Here is an 8,187-nt window from a genome sequence, read left to right as displayed (position 1 = left end):
TTGAAACACATAGTTGAAGGTGTTTGTTCCGGTATGCTGCCGAAGTGCTGTCAAATCTTGTAATCGAGTTCAAAATCAATACAACAGCAAGTTTAAAGTGTATACAGCTTCAATAGCACCGAATTATTAGTTTCCGCCTCTTAATTCGGATACGAACTTCTCTGAACGACTCAAACAGGGCCGAGAATGATCCTACAATGGAAACATGTTAAAACAATAACATAACTTTCATAAAAGTAAACCTGGGCCATTACGTACCAAAATTCCTTTTGTCTTCACCAGAAACCCTTTTGAGTACATTAGATTATCAAACAACTTACTAAAAAATCACTAAATCTACTACCCATCTACAAATAAGACAATAATATCAAAGAAAATCTATTTTCTCCGGCGATAACCCAAGCCACATACTAAACAACCAACAAACCTCCATTTACACCATAAATCTTCATATCCATACAACAAAAAAAAACAATATCATGAAATTAAGGTTCGCTTCGAAAGCCCTCCATTACACAAATTAGCAGTGTTGCCATAAAACCTTAAAACCTTAACTAAAAAATGGAGTTAAAGATTAGAACTTGAAATTGCAAATAATTAAAGCATCAACATGTAGCAACTTCAAACAGAAAAGAGAGAAGAACTCACCCGGAAATTTTCCGGGTAGGAAAATTTAATTTAAAACAAATAAAAGTATAAAAATAACATTTTTAACCTCTAAAGTATCCTCTTTCCCTTTTCTCCACCATAAATTTTTTATTCGGTTTGTAAACTTTTTCTTGTTGTAAACTTCATATCGCTATTATACTATTTCCAATACACAAATATTAAAATTTTTATTTCATAAAAAAAACAAAACAATGGAAACGTCAAAAAAGTATTCCTCATAGCCGATGAAACCATCATAATTATTTAAATTAAACCATGTTGTTGTCATCGTTCCACTTCAGGCCACCACTACCATCATCATATTCCTCATAGCCGATGAAACCGTCAAAATTTTAGAAATAATTGAGGTGATGAAACGAAAAAAAAAAGTATAAATTCAATATCAACCATACTTTAAGAATCATCAACCGGAGCTTTAATTCATCGAACATATCTAAGTTACTGTTCTACCATTTACAAATCACAAAAAAAATAACAACTTTCAACATCAAGATTTACCAGAAATGTACTCAAACACAAACGATATAATCAAGAAACTACCAAACCCACATAAGAATGTAGGAAATTTCCCATATGAGTTTTCAAGATATGAATCTACCGTTCTAAATTTCTCAAAAGTGATCAACTTTATGGATCTTCTGAAAATAATAAGAGTGATTTCAAATATGATGATCAAATATAAGCCTATTACCACAATTAACAAATCACAAAAAAATATATAACAATTTGCAGCATCAAGATTTATCAGTAATGTAGCTCAAGCACATAAATCAATAGATAATCAAACACGCCCAAATAGGATTTCAAGAAAATGTCAAGATTTATCAGTAATGCAACTTAAACACATGCAACATGATCAAGAAACTACCTAACCGACATAAGATTTAATAAAAATTCCCAAATGGGTATCCAAAAAATGGCTAGGAATTGAGCATTTAAAAATGCATTAAATGCAGTATTACCGAGCAACATGGATCTACGGGTAATTCCTTGATAAGTCCTGAGAATGCCTGAAATTTTAAAATGCAATAATCGATTAATACTCAAAAGATAATATGTATTTAGATATTTCACAGTTATACTACTTATATACAGCTAAGGTTTAAAGAAACAAAAGAATGTAACACCAAATTTAGACCACCTTAAGTGGTTGCTTGCATATGCTGCTTTTTTCAGGTTAATATTTGGAAATTTATTTAAAATCAAATTAAATTAATAATAAATAAATATAAGTAAAATTACTAGGTATGCCCTCCCATACAAGAAAACATAGACTGTAAGAACTGTCATTTGCATCCAGAAAAAGAAAGTCGAATCATAAAATAATGAGGACAAACGGACACAAATAATAATTTAATAAGATTAAGGAAGAAATATCATACCATTGTGCATACATAGTAACCAACTGTGGTAAAGTAGAAAGTGAGCATTCTAAAAAAGTCAAAGAGTTGACCAACTCTATACATATCTCTGCTTAAAACTTGCTCCCCAATTCCCACCAGCAACTTTACCTTCAAACAAACAGGGCAATTTGATTTAAACCCACATTTCTTCCTTTCCCCACCTATAGATATGGAAAGATTTAGGCATTTATTTAAAAACGTTTAATATTAAAAATATTCAAAAGATTTATTATAACCTACCTGAATGTATTCATGGTGTGTGATGTTACCCTGTCTCAATGGAATTGAACCCTGCATATATATCTTCGCTAATATTAATAACACGTGATGCCTTACTTATTCCACCTCGAGAAATATGAAATATTCGGTCAAAGACATCGTGATGTCCATAATGCATTCGCACTCTGCAATATAAACCAATAAATTGAAATATTAGAATATCACTTTCATTAACTGAAATTTTTAAGAGACAAAAATACACAGATGGTCCCTGTGGACTGTGGTTAACTAAATTTTAAATTTGGCCCCTCGCTTTTCAAAAGTATACGAATGGTCACTGTGGTTCGCACTTTGAACTCATTTAGTCCTTGCTAACAACTCTAAAGGTTTTAGTATGTCTAAGTTAGGGACTAAATGCGTTACAAAGTGCAAACTACAGGGACCATCCGCGTACTTTTAGCAAGAAATAAGTAATAAAAACATGCATTTGACAGCATACCCTAGCTCAGATGACAGGAGATTGTGAGTTACTACATCATATAACTCATACATAGCTTTCGCAGCTCCTTTTGCAAGCTGAGGAGTTTCATCCATGATCTGATACAACAATTTGAAGTGAACAACGTCACATGATATACACCTTACCAGCTATAAAGATTATGAGAAATGGGATTTAGTTGATATAAGAAATGCTATAAATATCAATCCTCCGTTAACCTGGAATAAAAAGAAAAAGATAAAAATAAATTATAAATTAAATAAATACTCACACAGGATTGCACCATAATAAGTAAGATCATACAAATCTAAAATAGGATTAGAACTCACCTTGCCATTTCATACAGAAGGCCATCAATACATCAACTTTTAAAATTTACACTCAAACAAAAAAAAATTATAATATTAAGGATTTATCAAACTAAATAGATAAATTATTAGGAAACATACCACCTCAAGTTGATATTTGTCAGCTCAAATATAAGGACCGTAAATGTGTAAGGCTAGTCTTCCCCATGTAAACATGGAATATGCTACTAACAGCTGGAAATAAACAATTTGCAAAACAGAACAATTAAAATTTAACAACAATAATACCATAAATGCCCCCCAATAAAAGAAACACACAACATTAAAAATTAAGAGTTCATGAAAACACAAAGTATATATGAATGTACATTTTCTCTTTTCATTGGTCAATGTATAACAGTAAGTAACTAACTAATTACGTAATCTCTTTAATATTTAACTTGTTTTCCTCATGTGAAGTGATATATTAGCATCATGGAACAAATTTTATCACATTTGAGTTCAACCACTCGTCTAACTAATGTACAGGTAATACACCATTACATAATGCAATCTTAGTTTCAAGATTTTTAAGAATTTTACCTTATGTTGCTAGCACATGAAACCAATATCATATATGTTTAATGCATACCTATTTGCCTTATGTTGCTAGCACATGAAACGAATATCATACATGTTTAATAATCCCAGCAAACAAACCAATATCAAATCAGAACTCATCATCAGCAAAAAAGATACCTGTGTACCAGCAAATAGTAATCGTTTCCTACAACCAGTGAATAGACTTGCCCAACAGGTCCATTAAGACTCAACTAGACAGAAGTTTGCACAATCCACGCCTATGACGTTGCAGTAACAATAACAACAGTAAGATAATCAGAACATAAATTGATGCATAAATGACACCAACGGGCTTACATTGACAAGGTTTGACAGACCCACAAACATCCATGGGCCTTCACTAAGCATGCAACCCACTTCACCACCCACTTTAATAACCCCTGCACACTGCAACCAAACCAAAAGACCGCGATAAATAACAAAATCGAGAGTTCCCGTACCTCTTAAACTAGTTCGAAGCACTTGGGTCTAACCCTAGTTTGGACAATCATATCACCGTATCTCCCTGTTTGGCTATGGCAGGATTCAAATAAAGAGGCTACACGAAGAAATTTAAGGCCTGCTTCTATAAAAAGAGCTCGACTTTCGAGGCTTGATCCAACATTCTACAAATACTTTCTGCAATTACGAAAACCATTATGGAAGACAACAAATATAAAAAAGGAATTAAAGCAAAATAATGAAGCAAAACATGAGTATGACCTTAACACGATCAGCCATATGCTTAAGATTAGTCGCCTCTCTTAACGCATTTGTTATATCTTGATTAGATACTTATTAGTGCTAAATTATTAGCTGAAAATTTTGATATGATCTTATTCAAGAAGTTAAACACAACACGAACTGACCCGTTACTAAGTAAATGAAATTAAGCTATGAATGAAACAAATGAAATTAAACTATGAGTAAAACAACTAAACCATCCTCATCCTTACCTGTGCTTGTGCCGTCTCAATCTGCCACCTCGCAAACAGAAGAAACTGCTGCAAAAGCGCACCGACAATCAGCTTTGCCGCACTCCAATCCTTCATCCTCGCATAAACCCCCAAAATTAGGTATTAGTTTCACCTTCTTCTACCTTAACTACACACTTCTCACTTCATAACCAAAATTATGATCTTGGAAATCAATCAACAACATCAATTCTACAATTAAAGCATGCCATAATAAAAAAAAAATTTAAAAACCCCAATTATTCATAAACCTAATAAAGTACCTTCAAAGGCCCAAAAATAAGAGCTTATACATTCTGTTGAAACATCAATGCTGCTGCAACTGAATCTCACATTCGATATAAAAAATTAACAAACAAAAGAACTATATGTATCATAAGTGAAACATAAATGAGAATTCATACAATTATCGGTTATGATTCACAAAACTAATTTGAATAAATACGACGAAATTCTGAAATCATACCAAGTCAATTGATTTCAACAGCAAAGTCAAGATAAGAAATCGGTGCAGACTTCAACTGAAACTGTAGGAACTGTAGAACAAACATTTTGTGCTAAAAAAACATGACAAAGGAAAAAATATATGAGATGATTTGTTTTTTTTTTAGAATGAAGCTTGAGCAAATAGTGGAAATCTGAAAACACAAAATCGTTATATTATGTATCGGATCGAGAACTGACCTGTTCTAATTAGGGCTTCGAATAGCAACAACATGATAAAGCCGTGAATAACGAAGATTGATGGACGAAATAGTTGCAGAGATTGAGCAAAGATGGCACTAAGGTACCCTACTTGTAAGCTGCCGCTGGTTACATCTCGTTGCAATTGACGAAAAAAACAAATCGATGTCCAAAAAATAGCCTGTGCGCCTGTGCACCTACAACCAAATTCCTTCGGCTGCTGGAAGCCCATAAAAAGCAAGTTAATCCACCATGTTCCAGTTAATATTACACTTCACAACCTTCTCCTGAACACACACCCACAATTCTTATTAACTTCAAAACAACCACAAGATGCACACACTATTAACCTAATTAGACTAACATCAACTTCAAAATCGATATCGTTGTTCAAAAATCATAAAAATGCAACCTCAAACTACTAAAAATAAATGAATTAGATCGATGAAAGAAGATTGCCATTAGTTCAAAAATTATAATAACATAAAATCACACTACTGGAAAAAAAAAACAAATCAGCTTGAAAAACGACAACGTTTTAAAAAAAAATCATAGCAATTAACCTCAAACTGCTGGAAAAGATGGAATCAACTTAAAAAACGACGTTGTTTATTCATAAAGCATAAAAACATAACATCAACCATTCAAGCTACCGGAAACAAATGAAAACACAAAACATATATCAATCTTACAATTAGAGCATATACAAATAATTCAAGATATATCAATATACATCGAGATTGGAAACAAAATCAACCTATTTGTTCATCTCCATGGGTTTCGATTAGCGACGTTCCGGACTACTAACATGTATGATCATGCAGCAATAACAACATATTTGAAGTGGCGACAATTAGGAAAGATTGTTAGGGTTTGCGACCAGAACCTAACAATCAGACCATATGCATTATCAAATCGGACAAACCCAATTAACATAGCCTCAAACTTAATCGTAACACAAAACAACAAAATAATCAAAACTTTGAAATAAAATATGTTAGGGTTTCAAAAAAAAAAAAAAACCTTGATGAAAAAAAAATCAAAAGAAATGTAAGCATTAAACGGATTGAAAAAAAAGAATAAGAAATATTAGAAGGATTGCTAACTTGATCATCTTCTTGAATCAGAACGGGTAAAGTAATACAATTAGATTTAGAGATATTCGATTTTACATAGCTGTGTTACCAATTGAAGAACTGTGAAGGGTTTATGAGATCAAAAACAAAAACAAAAAATATGATCAATACGATTAGATTCAGATAACAAAAACATCAAATATTAAAAACAAAGAACATACATGTGATGAACATTGACGAATCGCTGAAGGAAGAACATCATCTAAATAATCTCATAACGGTGATGAAGTTGTCTATTAGGGTTAAAGTGAGTGAAGAAAACACAGGGATGGATCCAGAAGAATGAAAGCGACGATGAAGTTGTCTATTAGGGTTTACAAAGAAAAAGGTGATAAAGTTGACTTTTATATGGATCCGAATTCATGGTAATGGATGACCCAAACTCAAACGGATCCCACGTCCAAATTTGTGTAGGTTAGAAATTTAGAATGATTTCCCTCCTAAACTCAACACAATTAGTTGCCACATCAGCAAAAATGGCCAAATTCAAATGCCACCTAGCTAGGGCTGTAAACGAACCGAACGTTCAGCGAACAGTTCGTGAACCGTTCGGCGGGAAGTTCGTTTATGTTCGTTCGTTTAATAAACGAACGAACACGAACAAGAAATTTCGTTCGATTAGTTAAATGAACGAACATGAACAAAGGTCTCGTTCGTTCAATTGTGTTCGTGAACGTTCGGTAAGGTGTCCGTGAACGTGTTCGTGAACATTCGTTCATTTGCGTTCGTTTATGTTCGCATGTTTGTCTTTTAATGAAAGATTTTTATACTCTCATATATTTTATCGATATTTTTTTTATATAATTAAACTTATATTAATTTTATTACCCTAAAAATTAAACTAAAAAAACCATATTTAACCTTGTTTATGCACCATTTCCCTTTCATTTCTTATTATTTACATCGACGAATACGATTGACAACCGTTCCACAATAAGGAATTCAAGTTCTAGTGCTACTCTCTAGGCCATCCACCTTTATCCTTCGTCACATTCGCCAAATTTATTTGTGTTCGTGAACCGTTCGCGAACACACTCATTTCCTTAATGAACGAACACGAACATAAATTCTCGTTCGGTAAGTATTCATGAACCGTTCGTGAATACGTTTATTTCCTTAACGAACGAACACGAACAAGGCCTTGTTCAGGTTCGTTCGGTTCGTTTACAGCCCTACCTAGCCCACATCACATCTCATTTATATATATATATATATATATATATATATATATATATATATCTTTCTATACTAATAAACAAAAATCTTTTTTAGACACGTGTCATTCTCTGGTAATTTCTCACCCTTATTTTTTTATTTATCTCTTTTATTAAATAATAATATTAAACATCAATTTAACTAAATCTATTTATCTCTTTTGTTTAATTGATTTCTTTTTTTAACTCTAGAGTTCCAGTCTTTGGCAATTTAAGTCTAAAGTTTCGATCTTTGGTATTAGAACCCCTTTGATTAATTTGATTTTTCACTTCTAATTCAAAAGTTTTCATCTTTTGCAATTTAACCCCTTTATTTTTTTTTACTTTCAATCGAAAGCTTTTCATCTTGTGTAATTTAATCTCAACATTTTTTTACTTTCAACTTTAGTCTCTTATATACTTTTCATCTTTCATAAGTTCTTCGTTTAACGTGTCATTTTAATAACTAGTAGAATCCCCCGCGCTTCACAGCGGGCATTTA

The 8,187-nt window shown here is 32.4% G+C and overlaps 1 long non-coding RNA gene across 11 annotated transcripts; it reads right to left on the bottom strand.

Moving 5' to 3' along the window:
• Window positions 1-1,365: 1,365 nt before the first annotated feature.
• LOC110865607 lies at window positions 1,366-6,816 on the bottom strand. 11 transcript variants are annotated; one of them, XR_004861523.1, is made up of 12 exons: window positions 6,654-6,816; window positions 5,357-5,643; window positions 5,139-5,229; window positions 4,655-4,994; window positions 4,193-4,337; window positions 4,017-4,106; window positions 3,837-3,937; window positions 3,120-3,332; window positions 2,791-3,008; window positions 2,313-2,476; window positions 2,052-2,233; window positions 1,366-1,679 (listed from the first exon to the last, which is right to left on the bottom strand). It is a non-coding gene; the product is annotated as an uncharacterized LOC110865607 (long non-coding RNA). The 11 variants fall into 11 exon arrangements; XR_004861524.1 differs by having other exon boundaries at window positions 3,240-3,332; XR_004861528.1 differs by having other exon boundaries at window positions 2,791-2,888; window positions 3,240-3,332.
• Window positions 6,817-8,187: the final 1,371 nt, after the last annotated feature.

This window comes from Helianthus annuus, chromosome 6 (genome assembly GCF_002127325.2).
Source record: "Helianthus annuus cultivar XRQ/B chromosome 6, HanXRQr2.0-SUNRISE, whole genome shotgun sequence".
Taxonomy (NCBI): Eukaryota; Viridiplantae; Streptophyta; class Magnoliopsida; order Asterales; family Asteraceae; genus Helianthus; species Helianthus annuus.
Note: the sequence above shows the minus strand (reverse complement) of the source record. Positions and strands in the feature narration are given on the sequence as shown.